The sequence below is a fragment of the Lepisosteus oculatus genome, chromosome 6, assembly GCF_040954835.1.
Source record: "Lepisosteus oculatus isolate fLepOcu1 chromosome 6, fLepOcu1.hap2, whole genome shotgun sequence".
Taxonomy (NCBI): Eukaryota; Metazoa; Chordata; class Actinopteri; order Semionotiformes; family Lepisosteidae; genus Lepisosteus; species Lepisosteus oculatus.
In genome coordinates this window covers 27,561,999-27,579,578 of record NC_090701.1, presented here as the reverse complement: position 1 = coordinate 27,579,578, position 17,580 = coordinate 27,561,999, and positions in this window count along the sequence as shown.

Sequence of the window (17,580 nt, the reverse complement as noted above, 5' to 3'; positions counted from 1 at the left end):
CAAAAGCAGATCTGGCTAATGCATCACTTCAAACTCGAGGGTTTACAGGCACTAGCCGGCAGGCAATAAAAAAGATGCCCAACTGGCCACAAGAAAGAGAGACAAATGACTGATGTGATATTGTGAGAGACCACTGTGTGTGTGGTCCCATATCCCATGGATATCTACTGTATGTGAGTCTTGAATCCAATGTTTTTTTCAGCTGTACTCACCAGTAATGGAGGTAGATCAGCTCCCTGTATTAAGGGTTACTGTTTGATATTTTCATAGAACAGAACACAAACATCAAACTTCCGCATGAGAGCCTGCATAAACCCAATCCACTGCTGTGTTTAGTCTCTTTGTTTGGTATTGTGATGGATCTATTGCATTTAATTTCTAATTTATTCTGAACATTGCCAGTCGCCAAACTCTGGTCTGAAACATGAAATTAAAAAAAGTCCCAATCAAAGTAACTCCCACACAAAGGGTCTTGATGCTGGGGGGGTCTTCGAGAGAGCCGTTTCAGCAGTTGTGCAGGCTCTTGGGAGCCAGGGTGGGTGGTGGTGTGTGACAAAGCCCCTACTCTAAAGCAGTGTGTCGCCCTGCCAGGAAAACACAGCCAAGGTTAATCCACAATCCACAGGCACTGCACCGTCACATCCATCATCAGAAGGGCACGCAGCAGGAAGACATTTCTCTCACTGCTCTTCTGAGTCGTGATTTTAGAAAGCAGAAATACCCATTGTCTTCCTAAGCACCCATAAAGGGCGTTTTTATTATTTGATCAAAAGCACCATTCTGCAGAGTTATGTGTGCCATACGTTCCAGACAGGGAGTGACTTCTCCGAAGGGTAAAAGACTGGGGATATCCATCATGCGGCATCCCAAAGCTGCAGCTTACCTTTGGAATTTGCACGTTTCAGCTGATTCTATGGAAAAATGTCTTACCTTGACTTTGCATGGGCTCTCTCTCTCTGTCATTGTCGCAGAAAGCACTCTGAACCACTTGGTATAAAATTAAATTTATGTGAATAAACTTTTGATTGATTAATTGGCCTATACAAGTATCAACAACTTATGTTTTAATGTTTGCATTCAAAGGAAAAAAATGACCAGCTTTAATCGGTGCCCTGATTATTTTGGGACCGATTGGATTGGTAGGACTGTTCTGTTTGGTTCAGGAGAAAGGGACTATCAATGTGGCTTTTTAAAATGCTCTCCCTCGTGGAAAGAAGGAAAGCAGAAATTAGAAACTGGTTTCTATTTAAACTATTTCCAGTTGTTCACCAGTGTATATTAGAATTAGATTAATGCAAACAGTTCACTTAAAATTGAGCAGTAGACTGTGAACTGCCCCCTTTTAATGTGATGCTGTAATCATCTGGCCTCTTATGGGTTTTGAAACGTTCTGAATGGGAACGTGTTGGTCCCCAGTAGAGAGGAGTTGAACCTGTAGCTGGAAACTTAGAGAAATCTCCTTTCAGTCAAACCCAGCACCTATTGGCAGAGTACGAATTATCACAGAAATGCCTAAAACCTTCAAGTTCATGTCTGGTCAGTTCATGGCTACTGCCCACAACCAACTAGGCAGATCCCAAAGAAACTAATTCCATTCCGTCTGTATTACTGCACCGTAGTGGACAAGCAGTAAAAGGAAAAAAAAAAACTTGCTCATGGCTTTACTTCACTTTTTTCCTGTTGGAAATGAAGATGTGAATGAATCCACTACACTAAAGGGATCTGTACTTGGACCTCCGCTCTTTGTAATTTGTAACAATGATCAAGATTTCTGTATCATTAATAAACTACTCACATTTGCAAAAGATACCAAACTAGAAAGATTAGGAAACATTAAAGAATCATCAAGCGATAAAGATTTAGATATAATTCCAGACTGGACAAACAGCTAGCCAACAGCATTTAATGTAGACAAGTGCAGAGTATTACATGCAGGTAACAACAATATAAACTACAGTTTACAAGCTGGGAAACACTGAGTTTAGAAAGGCCACTTGTGAAAAAGAACTGAACCATGTTTTGAAAAAAAGAAAACTACAATGGGGCTTGCTTCACATTCTCAAAATTCTCAGAGGCATTGACAAATTCAACCCTGTGTGCCTGTTCAAAGGCTAAGGTGGAACATACTGTATGCAGAAATACACTTAATGTATGCAGAACAGGGACACTTCTTCACACGAAGCATTGTGGGTGTATGGAGCAAGTTCACCACCCAAATTTTTGCAGCCTCTGGCTTCTTTCAGGAAACAGCTGGATGAGATGTTCAGATTAATTAGCAGTAAACTCCCAAGGTGACCTTTCTTGTGTTCTTACGACGACAGTGAAACAATTTTGAAAGATGATTTCACCAGGTGTCTCAGCTCTAACGCTGATATCTTTTGGTTAGTGCTGCTTCAAAGTCTGTCCTGTGCAGCTTTCAGAACATTTCAGGAGATGCTTAGGCAGAAGACAAAGTTCAGTATGTCAATGCCCGCAGTAGCTTGTTGTGCATTTCAGGACGTGCCTGACTTTGGCATTTGCACATAATGTACACATGACAAGAAAATATGTTATATTTAGGTTTTTCTACTAACACATTAGCAACAATAGGCAGTGGATCAGGTCTTTTAAAATGGCAACACTTAATTTTTTCTAGAGCTACTTCTCTAGAAAATGTGTAGGAGGAAATACCATGAGGTTTCTGAGGGACCCATAAAGTTGGATAGTTTTAATCCATAGTGACCAGTGTTCAAGAGTTTTCTGATCCTTGAACCCCTGACTCAGGAGAAAACCCTTTATTCTAAGCACTGTACTGGAGAGTGTACAGAAGTACCATCATAGAAAGAATAGGAAAGGCATTTCATTTCAATTTCAGATTTCTGGGGGTGGTGATTTTGAAGTTAAATGATTAGGAGGCTGGTTGGATGAGAACACGCTCAGTGGGGGAAACACTGCCCCCTGATCTTTCCCTGCCACGCAGGATCAGGGCTGGAAGGGGGCTGGAAGAGGGAGTTGGAGGAGATAGCACCGCCGGCACAGTTGCTCAACCTTCTGATCCGCCAACTCAGGAGTGAAACCTGAGAAAGTCCCGAAGTGTCATCATGCCCTCTCGCTCGTTTCCCACTCTTTCCTCTAGATTGGCAAAGCTGCACTCGGCTTTCTTTTTGTTGTCATTCTCATTAATAATTCATCAGACCTCTATTTTAGGAATATGACATAATTTCTTCCCATTTGTCTTTCTCTCCCATGCTTCTGTGGTCACTGTTTAATGTACAATAAAGAGCACATTGAAACCTGAAAACCTGAAAATATATTGAAAATGGCCTCACACAACTCCCACTCACACCCACGTTAGTGTTCAATATTAACAGTTTGTTTGTAAAAAGGACCCCCTTACAGAGCAGGATTTCATAGTCAGTGCTCTATCCCATGTTACAAAGGATGTGAGGGTCAGTTTCAGGACCTGCATGAGGCACAAGGCCAGGGACCAGATATTTCCGGTGTTATGCATGGTAAGTTTTGAGCTTGGCATTCTACAGTGTACATATTATGAGCATATCATTGTGGCTTATTTAGTTTGGCAGAGCTGTGTAGAGGCTGCAGAACATCAGGTCAATCACTCTGTCTCTGTTCTCCAATCCCTCCTGTCCATTCCTCTCTTACTCTGTTCTCTGGCTGCTGTCCTGTACTTGCAGATTTAATTTATTGGTTACTCTGTCAGGACCCACTGTTATTTCTCTCTCAAATTTGCATTTTGTAACAAATTCAAATGATAAAAATGCACACCATTCAATGTGTCTCAGTGAGCACCTTAAGACCTTCATACCGTATTGTTCAGCATTGAGAGTACTGCAACTCTATCCATCCATCCATTTTATGACCACTACTGTATATTCAATAAAGGGTCACTGGATTGCCAGAGCCTGTTATGGCAAGGAACGGGCGCAAGGCAGGGTAAACGCTGGAGGTGATGCCAGTACATTGCAGGGCACACAGAGACAGACACATAGACACAGACATGTACTGTACATACTCACACCAGTGCCAGTTTTCCCAGAAGCCAATTAACCTACCAGTACTGTATGTCTTTGATGTAACTCCATGGGCTAAACCACTGCTATCAGAGTTTCACATGTTCAAATCTCACCTCTAACTTTCTAAAATCTGGATGAAACCCACACAGGGAGAACATACAAAAGCCATGAAGATAGCACCCCAGGTCCAGGTTTGAACCCAGGACCCCAGTGCTGTGAGGCACTAATGCTAAGCTAGACGATATTAAAGAAAAACACATTGAAAAATATATATGTATAAAATAAAAAGCCAATAAACAAAGAAGATGCAGAAAAGCAATTTCTAAGTTGGTCTTAAAGGCAGCCAATGTGGCTGAGTGCCTTATTTCCTTTAGGGCGGTGTTCCAGATCTTAGGGGCACATCAACTTAAAAAGCCCTGTCACCCACGGAAGTGAAGTGAGCATTGGGAACAGACAGTGACCCAGTGTCTGGGTAAAAATTTAGAAATTTTGTTTTTGGCACAACAGAATTCTTGTGAGTCTTTTAAAGTGTTAGCAGTGGGAGTGTTTTTAAGGTGAATAGGAGTTTACTCTTTATTGGGGTGCTGTAATACATGTGCATATGCTGGCATGTATCCCCATATCACTACAGCAACCAGCTGCATCTCCACTCAGTCTGAATCATCCGCTGGGGTTGTCTGTATGCAGTATGGGTGATTATCATCACCCCCTGCTGCTCATTAACGAGATTCTTACATGTAAATATGTTTATCTGCTCCCGTATGTAAATCCTGACAGTTTCTCAGCTAATCAATTAATTCCTAAAATTCAAACGAGACAGATTGGCTCAATCTATCAATCCAATCACAAAATGGAAGTGGAATGTTATGTATTACTTGATAATATAGTCTGAGAGATATTGTGTTTACCGATTATCAATAAGAAAGAATTTCAAGGGTTTTAAAGATGCTTCAGCAGAGAACCCAAACGGACACTTACAAATTATTTTTATTGCAGAAATATATTGTATAATGATTGGTGCTAGTCTTAGTTGAAGAGTTATTGACCAGACTGGGAGACAGTATGAAATGCTAGATAAAATAATAGTATTCAGGAAGATAGATGGTGCTGCTAAATTTATGTATTTACCATAAACCTATACTGTAGTTGTAGTTTATTCACCTTGTCTGTTGATATGGTCTTTGAGGTGAGAAAAGAATCCAGAATAGAGCCAACTCCAACAAAGTTACTAGGTTCATTGGATAATTGTTAATGATTATATGTACAGGGGTGCTGAAAATGTATATTGGTGTCTGAAATAGATTCATTGATTTTTATTCAGGTGATTTAGTGTTTGAATATACAGTAGCCAGTGTGCTATGGATCTGAGATCAGTGTCAAGGCTGTGTGTTATTACTTCAGTGGAGGAATGAGAATTATCATTGCGATAGAGAAGACAGTGAGAATCCATGCAGATATTTGATAGATCATTATGTACAAGAGGAAAAAGAGGGGGAAAGGTTGTAATCCAGTTTTACATGGAGCTTTATCTGAAACTTACCCTCTTACACCTCAGCATGACACGTGACAGGCCTTAACTCGATTGCTGCTGGTAGCATTATCACTATCCTCTTGCTAAAATTATTTTGCACTCAGGCCGGTTATTTAAAAACCTTCTGGGTTACAGTAATCTCTGGCTCCTGTAAGCTAGTTTTTGTAACCATACATAAGAACATAAGAACAGTTGCAAACACGAAGAGGTGAAATCTATCTCTTTTCTTGGCTAAATGAATCTTAAACTTCATCCAGTCGTTTCTTTAAAAGGGCAGAGAGTTTGAGCCTTAATAACCTGTTCCAGATACCTGCAAAGCTTTTGGTAAAAAGGTGCTTTCTAGTCTCAGTTTTAATTTAATTCCCAGTTATTTTTCCGTGTTGACCTTGTTGCACTACAGAGAGTGAAACAGTCCTCTGGGTTGTACCCCTTAAGATCTAAATTTCTGTGAAGTTTATGCACCTTCTTTTCTTTTGTTTTATTTGTTGATGATTTCTAACAGCTGCTTACGCAGCCTATAATGACCATAACTGAGTGAGATGGTGTGGTCGTCCTCTGATTGTGGTGTACATGTGCCACACTCTGCCAGGGAGCACTCTATTCCTGCCTCTTTAGACACAGGGACAGCACGCAAGAGAGGGACAGAGTGAGAGAAAGGAAGAGGGGCACCATGTGTTTGTTTGTTTTGGTTTTTTTTGGTTTCTTTTAATCCAGGAAGTGCTTTGACACATGACCAGATGAGACTAATTTATTCAGTTCGTTTTCACTGGAATGGACTATAATATTGACTAGCTATCAAAATTCAGATCTGTGCAGCCGCCCATTTCTCCCTGTCTCAGCAGTCTTTGTAGAGGTTCCCATTATTTCTCATAATTTCATCTGATAAGGCAAATGACCCTCTGCTGTTAGAAGGGCAGTGGGAGAGGCAGGCTAGTTACTGAAATAAAAATCTCAGTGTAACATTCTCTATAGTATAGTGAAATGTAGTAACTTTCACAAATGTTATTGTGTGCTCAAAGCTATCTTCCAAGCTTTTTTGCTTAAGAGAATTGAGGGCTTTTTGAAACTTAAAGTAAACATGCAGAGGTGCAAATCTACAGTAGCTAAGAAGATGTGAAAAGGAAATGTTAGTTTTACAAAATTCCCTAAATACAGTTTAGTAACAATAGTTAGAGTTAGAAAAAGTGGTGTACAGCTCTCCATTTGGAAATGTTCTGTAAATGTCCAGTTTTTAGACAGCTGTGCGAACAGTGCTATAGGAGCAGGTTTTCAGTGTTCATATATTTATATTTGTTTCCAAAGTAAACAACATCAATGCTCACTTGTCACCTTCTTATAAGACATGAATTTGAACAAAAATGTCCTTCTTAAAAGCAGCCGTGGTTTCTTAACTTTCATTAGCTGGGACAGTTTCTTGGTCCCAAATTAATGCAAAACCCTGTGTGAGATATATCTCCCAGCTCCTACCACAGAAGTATAATTCTTGGTGCTCTGGCACCAAAAACAAGCAGGGAGTTTCTCAGCTAATTAGAAAAAAAGAACAATAACAACAGATAAACAATATCATTGTGTAACTCTGTCAGGTTATTGTGGATAGCTTTAAAATCTTGACTTTTGCTGTCTCAGTGGTAGTTCAAAACTAGGCTCTCTAGAATGAAAAGAAAATACAAACCTCAGCATGTTACATAACTAAAAACAACCACTGAATCTAATTTTGCAAGAGGGATGCCAAGTCTTTAGATCCAATTTCACTGGAGAGGATGTTGGTTCAAGCAACTGGGAACTTGTTTTCTTCAACAGTCTCCCAGAGCTTGATTGAGTGAGGTTACTAACTGAACAAGATGTCCCTCATCAGGCATGAGAGCAACAAGTAAGTTCTCTGTCTTTTCTGGTCCTGGATCATTTTGTTCATTCAGTCTGAAGTAAACTGGCTTTTACAGTCTTTAGACACAGGATGATTGTCCAATGTTTAGGCTTTACACGTGTTGACAATAAAGACTGAAATTGACCAAATTAATCAGAATATACAGACCTAAAAAGAAAAGCTCTCTAATCTTCTTAAAAATGAAAGGAATGAAATACAACAAAAAATAGGGAAATTACTGTATATCAATTATGGAAATAAATTAACTCAAAGCTAGTCTTTCTTAATATTAGTAAGCTTAAGGTTGTTTTATGATAATGCATTATAAAAACGTTTTTAAGCAACTTTTAAAATCCAAACTGTATTTTTTCCCACTCCTGATGGGAGCTCCACAGTTGGAAAAAAGCCTTATTCAGTGCAGAGTCAACCTCAACCTGCTCCTTTGCCTGCCCACACATTGATGCAGCTCCGTGCCCTAATTGATTTTTCCTATTTTTTTTTCATATTTCATGCAAAAACAGTTGCAGCCCATAATCAGGCTTTGTGGAAAGCCTTCTTATTTTTCCTGCACAACAACCTTGTCTCCGCGTCAAACCTCTTCTCCCTCTCTGGGAGGTTAATAGAGGTGACACTCCTGGAGGTCTGGCGTGGGATTTTCCAGTCTCCTGACAAGCCCCGGCCTCTCCCGCCCCCCCAGCCAACACACACAGCCCCTTCGCAAACCCACACGCTTCCCCAGGAGAGACATATGTCCTGATGTAATCAAGGCCATGGCGACAATCCGGTAAATTGATACAAATGAGGTGCAAGTGTTTTTCAATTGCCCGTTTGTCTGCATTGTTACCACAGTTTGTTAATCTCTCGTTGGGAGCCCATTAAAGAGCAATCACTGCCCAATCATTCTAACACCAGGTGAGGGGGATATAAAATAATAAGGGCAGAGAGAGTGAGAGTATTTGGGCGAGTGAGAGACTGGGGAAGAGGCAGTGCGGCCTAGTAGTTAGAGCTCAGCCAGCGAGAGGGAAGGTGGCAGAGTGGAGGTCAGAGTAGAGGGATTCTCGCAATGTGAGCCAGAGGTTAGAGTTGAGGGATCAAGGGAGAGAGAGCACAGATAATTAACAGCAGACAGTTTTAATAAGAGCTGAACATTGCACTGAACTGTACACTTAGAAAAAGCGGGTGGGGGGGGATTATGTGATCAAATTTTAATCCAAACTGACTGAACCAGAAACATACTGTAAACCTCAAAAAAGATTTCCGAACAACCTCCACGTGTGCTCAGATTCAGTTCGACATCATCCAGCGAACAGAATGGGTGTCTTAATTGAGGAGTACACAAGTTAAAGGAAGCCATTAGCATCCAAATGGCAAAGATTAATGAATTAATATGAATTATTAATGTTAATCCATTATGCGTCAGCAGTCCCACTACCTTGCCGATCAGGAGGACAAGCCAGAAATTGCTCAACCAATTGAATTAAGAAGGAAGGCTTAATTTTACAACTCTAGAGAGGAATTTATACCAGAGTTAACACCCCTACCCTTTAGAAAACTGCCATGACAAGTCAGTCAGAACCTTAGTTTAATGGTTCACTCAAAGTACAGCTCCTCCCAGAGCCAGAGACCCCAGCCAGTTCTGGAAGTCTGGTCCAGAGAAGTGCCTCCTGATGGTCAACAACACCACTTACAGCAGCAGTCTGTTTTTTTAATCCCATTACAATCATTAATCCACAATTTACCTAGCTATACTGAGATAAACTTCACAATTATTTCAACTCAAGGAACCCCCCAGACCTCAGCAAACATCCTCTCTGCTTTGAAGTTTGAAGTGTTTACTCTTCCAAATGTCACAAACTTCTCAGTCACCTAAAGCTGTGAATAACGATAAAGGTGAAAGATACATTTGCTCCTTTGGCATGGCTGACACGTACTGTATATTTCAAGCTAACATAACCTTATGTACATGTAACTAGAAGGTTGTGCTTTATATCATAGGTGAGATGCCCTTGAGCGCGGTACCAACATGACCCAGTAAAATACCCAGCTGTATAAAGAATGGGCTAAAGTAAGACACTATAATATAACCATCAGCTGACACTATAAGTGTCAGTCAAATTAGTAATAACTGTATCTGGCTCACAGTACCCAGCAGGTGATTGTATGCCTTACTGTAAATTTCACACTATTTAGACAAATGTCTAGTGTGATTGTTCCTTTTGGTATGGTCTGCAGTGAACGGGAATGAACAGTAAGTGAGAAACAGAAGACAAGCCACCCTACTGGCTCAGATTCACAGCTGCTGTGAGTGAGATACCGGTAGTCAACTCTATTCAAGGTCAGGCTGCACAATGGTGTCTGTTGGTATCTGTGGGTCTGGGCTCTGCTGCTGTCTAAAGAACTGAACAAAAAGTCACCATAGTGCAGGTCCCTGGGATCAGAGGGGATATCCAACACAGCACAGGATCACTCCCATTGAGGTCAGGTACAGTAAATCTCCAGCTATTACAGATTCTGCACGGTTTTAGTTTTCTCACAGTTTCCTGTTCTTTCACACTCATCACCTTGCTTTAGTACCCTGGACTTCAATAAAACCATTGCCTCCCATGCAGTATTTACTATTGTAAGTATGTACTGTAGCTCTTGTAAGCACGTGCTGTCATAAACCATGGCATTATTTTAGTCAAGCATTGGAACATACAGCAGAAGCATAATAAAAGCAGAGAGGAAACTACTGTACACTGTTAGTGTAAAAGGTAAATGCATGAGGTAAAAGAACAGAAATTTCCATGCAGATTTACAGTGTCTGTGATGTTTTCAGTTCATGTCTTCATAGAGCCCTAGTATCACGGATGTCGGAAGGGACAAACCTTGGAATGGCAGGAGAGCGAAAAAACCCTATGCGTAGCGGCGAGACGGGGGTTAGCCTGCGCTCAGCTATTCAAGAAATGCCGTATAGAAACCTATGCCCTCAGGTAGTTGACGACCTGATGCTAGGCGGGTTTCAGGGCATCCGAACCTCAATGCTGAGGGAGGAGCAGAGCAGAAGCAGGACGTAAATAGGCTACACAACAAGACACACCAGAAAGACATGAATAATCACAGGGAACTAGGAACAGGACAGAAGTAGAGTGCCCCCTAGGTGTACTGGGCGTGACACCTAGTCCTACATACCATCACACTGCTGTTCATAAACTCGGAAAAAAGCTTCACATTCCTGCCCAGTTCTCAAACTTTAATATTATTGTTAAAAAAAAAAAGAAAAGTTTTATGTTCTACATAAGGTTCATTTCAATCTTGTGTAACACATAACAACTTCCTTATCTTCTTCAAACATGTGTTTGTACACTGCAGTTCAACTCTAACACCTAGATAGACAGCTAGGCAGGCAAGTATGTTTAGGTTTTTAAATAACCTTTATTAACCAAAACACATGCTCTAGGAAATACAACCACGTGACTTACATAAACGTCATATCATAAAAGTAATAGGAAAATAAACTTAAAATATGACAGATTCATTTGGAATTTTCCATAGCATATACACAAATTATTTTGTGTCCCATTGCTGGAAAGGGATTAAAGGATACATGTGTTGTGTCTAACATGAAGCTCAGTTACCTCACCTTGAAGGAGATGATGAATCGAGTGGCTCGGGCAAATCCAGTCCCTCTTTACCGCGCAGCACTACAGCAGCAGACACAGAGAAAGGACAAAATGTCTTCCTGAAATACATTTTTCTCCCATTGATGTTTTTACGTGATGCTGGGAACTTTCAAAACACACACTTTTTAGGTGCATGCGCCATTTAAACGTTGTACATGACTATATATACATCCCGATCCAGGTGTAACTCAACACCATGCTTTCTGAACAGCGTTTATGTGCTGACATCTGCACTGTGCAAGTGTGTGTGATTCCTAGGGAGACTGAGATGCTGCAGCAGTCCTAACAACAACAGTGATGTCATTGCAATGATGTCATTACACATGTCCACCTGTGAGAATGACAAAGCCCAGTAGCTGCACTGGGACTGTTCACAGTAGCAGTCAGCAGGAAGGAGTGTAAAAGGCAAAAATCCTAAGCATGGAATCTTCAGGAACTCCTCAGAAAAAGTGGCCCTGTCAAGCCCAGAGGCACGTCTCGGGGGATGGGGTATCAATGCCCCCTGATCTTCCCCTAAACAATATAATCAAGGGCTTTCAGAGGGGGAATTGTTTCCAAACTGGCTAGGTCTTGTATGTCTCAGCTGTAATTATATAAGGACGCAACCCCTGGTCTGATGCCAAGCCCATTTTGCTTAATCAGGAATAACAAAACAGGCTGAAGCCCAGGCTGTGACACTCCCTGCAGCATGAGGGAGGAGGGGTGTGAGCCAAGGAGTCAAAGGGAAACTTTCAGGCTTATTTATTTCTCCTCTTGCCTGTCTGCCTATGCTTTACCATGCAGTGGTAAACAATACCATCCTTCAGCTACTGTACATGTTTGTGGATTACAGATTTTGCTAGTGCATGATCTCCATTCTCTACACATTCTGACTCCTCTTGCTTCATTGCAATAGGCTACTTTTTTACAGCTTTGGGGAAGAGTTGGTTTTAATGAAAAACATTTTGAGCATAACCTGAGCAACGGACAATCGCACAAGGTGGAAGATCTGACCTGCAGCACCTATTGCAAGTTACCCCAAGGGTTTGTAAAGGATGCAGCTCAATGTTAGGACACACTCCAAAAAACACAATACAAACAGGCAAAGAAGAACCATAATAACCAATTTCCCAGGAGTATATACCTGTCTGGGTGATAAAATATGTCACATTTTTTCATTAATAAGCAATGCTTCATGATCTGTAATGTTTTGTGAATCTTTCATTCACCAATGGCACTTGTTAACTGTTGTGTTTAGCCTTTTCATCTTTTCAGGCTTTATTTACAGAGTTGTGTTTTACAAATGACTAAATCCTATTCAGCTGCATAGTTTCACTAAACAGGGCTAAATGTTATGATTTTATCAAAGTTTTCTTAGATTTTCTTTACGAGTTCATAATATGCATTTTGTCTGTCTGTGACTCCGTGGTGATGCCCAGGAGTCAGTGAGTGCAAGTGGCGAGTGGATTACATTGTGTCAAGGAAGTAGTTTACACCAGTGACAACCTGGTCCTGCAGAGCCACAGAGTCTAACTAACTATTAGCAGCCACAGAGTCTGCTAATTCCACCTCTACTTTCAGTAACTTTGTTGAATCAGGTTTCAAAAAACTGGTTTGAAAGTCCAGGATTCTAGGTCCTTATCTACAAAGGAGGTGCAGGTGTTTTGTAAAACATGCAGGATCGTACCTGTCCAGAGTGTATCGAGTTTTCTTACAGCTTCAGAAGAGCCAAAATATTCTGAATTCATGCCAGTGGCTCTTCCTCTCAGTCCCGTACAGGATGACCGCTCGGCTTCAGATGTGTCACTGAGAGCATACATAACATAGACGGCGGTATTGACCACCAGAGTGACGCTAAAAGTTGACAAGTGAAGAGCAGAAGAATTGTCAATAATTAATTGCAGTGAATGATAGTGGTCAATTATTGCTTAATGTGCGGAAACCAGCGACGCAAAGTGTTTTCTGTTTTTATCTGGCTGCCTCTCGCGTATTGAATTTGCCTCCTCTCCTCCTGTCAGGTGTTGACCACAGTCATTTTTCACGCTTATTTTATCACTTAACAAGTTGTCCTTCAAATCGACTCTTACAGATGCAGAGTTTCACTTGTGTTCCTGTGCTTTCTGTTAACCCCCTGAGAATTCAGCCTGTATTGTACTTGTCAGGGAAGTTTCCTTTTTCACTCTAGGAACTCTGTTCTTTAGTGTCTATTTTCTTGATGGAAACAGACATGTTAGACACTGTACAACATTTTTATTAGTTCAGGTGGGTAGCTGTGTCAGCATGCGTAGGCTGCAAAGAAACAAGTAATAGGTTTATTCCATGCTGAAAAAAAAGAAGAAAGAAAACACAACGTTTCCGCTGTGGGGCCTTCTTCAGGTGTGAGCACCTGAAGAAGGCCCCACGGCCGAAACATTGTGTTTACTTTCTTCTTTTTTTCAACATTTTTATTATACAGACTGTGTTAGCATGTACTGCACCTGTCACACCCTCTGCAGCCAGAGGGCACTCCTACTCTGTCCTGTCCCTAGTTTCCTGTGCTTTGCTGTCCTTCCGGTGTCTCTCTCTCTGGGGCTATATATTTCAGGGTCACTGATTCACCTTTGCTCAGCTTTGACGTTCAGATGTCCTGAGACCTGCCTAGCATCCAGGTCGCCCCATGTCCGCTGCCTGAGGGCATTGGTTTCTACTGTATATGACTCCTGAACTGCTGAGCCTGGGCTAATCCCCCATTCCTCCACTAGGCATATGGGTCTTTTTCCGCTCTCCTGCCTCTCCACGGTTCGTCCCTTCCGACATCCATGACAGCACCATTCTAGTTTATTTACTTTCCACTACATGATATCAGGCTAGAGTATACTGTACCGTGCTTTCATGGCAGGTACCATGCATCACTGTGTTGTTATCTGTGGCTTGCTTGTGTAAATGGTGTTTTCACTCCCGTCCTCTGTGTTTATGGCACTTCAGCTTGATAGCTGACACAGTCTAAACAGGCCTCTATATATCTTTGGTATATGTGGCTTTTTTGAGCTCAGACACACAGTACTCTGCAGCAATGCCCTGTATGATAAGTGTGGGGTCATGACATACCTATGCCACTGCATTTTAGCCCCATTGACATTTCCTTAGCCATCAATCACCTGGCCCTCTGTCAGTAAGAAAGGTTCTGCCTCTCGAGGTCAGTGCTGGTTTAACTGTTTTAATAACACACTAATTAATCCATTGATCTGGGAAGCAGAGTGATCAAGTGGAAGCAGGATTGTCTTAACCTTTCACAGGAGCCTTGCCGCGTTCTAGCGTGAAACCGAGCACAAAGCCATTTCTTGCCTCCCCTCCCTCCCATTCCCTCCCTCACTGCTCCTGACGCCCTGATCAATTCCCCATCAAATCTTAATGCAGCGGTTTAACTCAAGTGTGGCATCTTAATCAGCCCGATGACTGCGCAGTGTCAGGGGCATCGACTGCGCCTGCCACCAGCACATGACTCCCATTGACATCCTGATGGGCGGAGAGAGGGAGAAAGACAGCGCGAGGGCAGGAGGGAGCATTGTCAAAAGGGCACAGCGCCTCCTATGGCTCACTGTGCTGCAGTGCACTTCCGAGAACCTCACCTTTCACGGGCGAAACTGGCCTACAGCCAGCCCTCAATATGCCAGCATCAAAGAATGAAACTGGTGGCGACATCACACGCCTCCTCCAGCCAGCTGCAAATGTCTCACAGCTGCTTAGCCTGTAGCATTAAGACACCTGCAGCCCTAACAGTAACGCACCTACACTAGCCCTGCAGATCTTATGAGACTCACAGAGCCAGACAAATATTACAGCACCGACTACCATGAACAATTGAACTCACTTTTTTGGAACCGGCCATCAATAAAAAAATCACAAAACGTTGATGCAAAATCGCAAAAGGTGCTGTGCAGCAACATTGACAGTACCCTGCTCTGAGGGAATCTTAAACTAGCGCCCTGAGAGATTTCCGTGACAGTTTTCTATTTTTGTTGAAAAAAAAAGGAGAAGGTTAGGATGTTGGCAAACGGTATTATAAAAGGGCTGTAATATACTGTATCTCTAAAGCGCTTAGTTGTTTTTTTTTTCAGGGACAAATTAGTGTTCTCTACAGGTTTCCCAATTAACTACCCTGAAGAACACTTAAGTTATTTGCTCCAGTAACTCCTTACAATTTTCTTCCTAAATCCTGGGCAAAAGCAGCAGCCACAAATTGCACGTTTGCGGTGTCTTTGGGGCTTCATCCAACAAGGAACGTCCTCCCCTTGATTAAAATAAAGTGTTACAAGTGGCGGTCCCCTCGACAGAGGTGTATTCTTCTTAAACGTTTTGGGAAAGTAAATTATATCCTTAAAAAGCTAACCACCACTTTCTGACCTGAACCTGTGATGGGTTGGTGTTCTCAAACTCCCCCTCTGCCATTCACGAGTTCAGGCAAAACTACTGTATTTCTTGTCTACTGCACCTGCTGTGTACGTTGTTCGTATATATTAATGTACGGAACATCAAGTTTTATATATCATACGTACTGTTCGCCGGCTGCAGTGATGCTTAACAGGGCAACAGTACTTCCCGATATACCTGTGATTTCGTACTCGTGCTGCACGCTGGCTCACTGAGGAAGCTTTGGTGAGAGGCTTTGTTCATAATATTAGGTCCCGAGGAGGATCTAAGGAGGAACCTTCCCTTGTATGACAAATGAATAAATCGATAAATCATTTCGCGTCGTGACAGGCCTGGTCCAGCGCTCGTTTGTCATTGACTATTTATGAAGCTGTCGGTACCCTCCTCTACCGGCTGAACTCTGCTTGCCTCCTCCACCTGCGAGTGAGACGATGAAATATTAAAAATGCCGAGTGTGTGTTTAACACTGTGCTGATGGCCTGTGAACTGCTTAGAGCCGGCAGGGAGAGCGAGGGGCTGCAGTCTTCACCTGTGTGCTGTACAAGGCTGCCAGATTTGTGATTTTGCATATGAGGACATTGCTGAGCTAGTCCGCTAACTTGTCATGGCCTTGGACGCGTGCACTGCCCTTACTGAGAAGATGTGCCGGCGTGTGTCCAATTGAGTAGGTCCCCCATAAAAAAAACATAACGTACACTTAACATGAAAATTACCGTAAAAGATCTTCATCTAAATTGTAAGGTAACGCTTGTTTAGGAAGTCCCCAATCTCTCGTTTTCTTCTTCTTGATAAGAATACAGAGGTATGTTTTTTTTCTAGAATATACAGGGTGCAATGCTTCTGATCGCTTCAAATGTACAAAATATTTTACAGTACACTTATATTTAGTAATTATAGCCATGCAAAATGCATTAAAAGCACATTTCAACAACAGGACGCTGAGTTCAGTTCGGTCTCTCCTAGTGCGGTACGGCATGGACGGGGTTTCCTTGCACAGATGCTCTTGGTATAAGCTCATATATCTGTGTACTACCTCATGTACTACTAAAGGGTGTATAAGAAACGGCCATATTATCCCATTTGCGCAATAGGCATTATGCCTAGGACCTGGGACAACTAAAAGGCCTATGGAACTTTTTAACCATGTTTTCCTTTTATTTGTCTGATAAAAAACTGGATATCTTTTTGAATATACAGTATATAGAAAGGACTGGCTATCCCAAAAAAATTTTCAGGATAAATGTGATCACCCATGGTCCCACAGAAATGGATACACCCACAAAAATGCACCCACCAAGCAGAAGTGCCTACAGTATGTCGCATAGTAAAAAACGCTGCTTTTCTTTGTCGGCTGCTTATGAAAACTGGACTCACTCGACATGATGATGAGTTCTGTGATCCCTTCCTTTGTGGTTAGTACAGTTACACTGTAACTTTGCTGTTTTTTGTTGCAGTATCGTATCAATTTGCACCATTTCATACAGATGAATATTTTCCTAGAATAATTTAAGGGCAGCTCCTTGCTCAAGCGTACAGCAACACTATCACACACATGGTTTTGAACATATAACGAGAATGCTATAGGTCCAAAACCGTAGACCCCCTAACCGCTGGTTCACACCACCGCTTTTAATTGGTAAGCTGATTTTCCCCTAGCACCAGAGATACATAGTGGGTCTAGTTAACTGCATAACCGAAATGTTTCTGACTTGGCCACAAATAATTTTGCTGGTATTGTAACTGCTTTAAACGAAGTGTACGTTGAAAGTTATCATCTGAAAAAGATCTTAAGACACACACTATCTAACTATGTCTTCGTTAGAAAATAATTCGGTGAATTACCATTCAAAGTTGAAACAAAATTAGAAAGTACAGTACTAGGGCCACCCGGAAACCGTGCTTGAAAACAAAGAGTCCGGTAGAGCTTATTCCTCAGTCTTGGATTCACTCCTAGAGTTTTAAAGTGGATGTATCAGCAAAGTGTGCGTAAATCAGTTGCTGCCTCTGCCGTCGCAGCCGGATAGTTTCCCAATCTCTGCTTTTTGGTCTTTGAGGAATCAATTACTGCAGCGCTCTGCACGGCACCGTGACACCTTACGCAACAGCGGAGAAAGCGCTGTC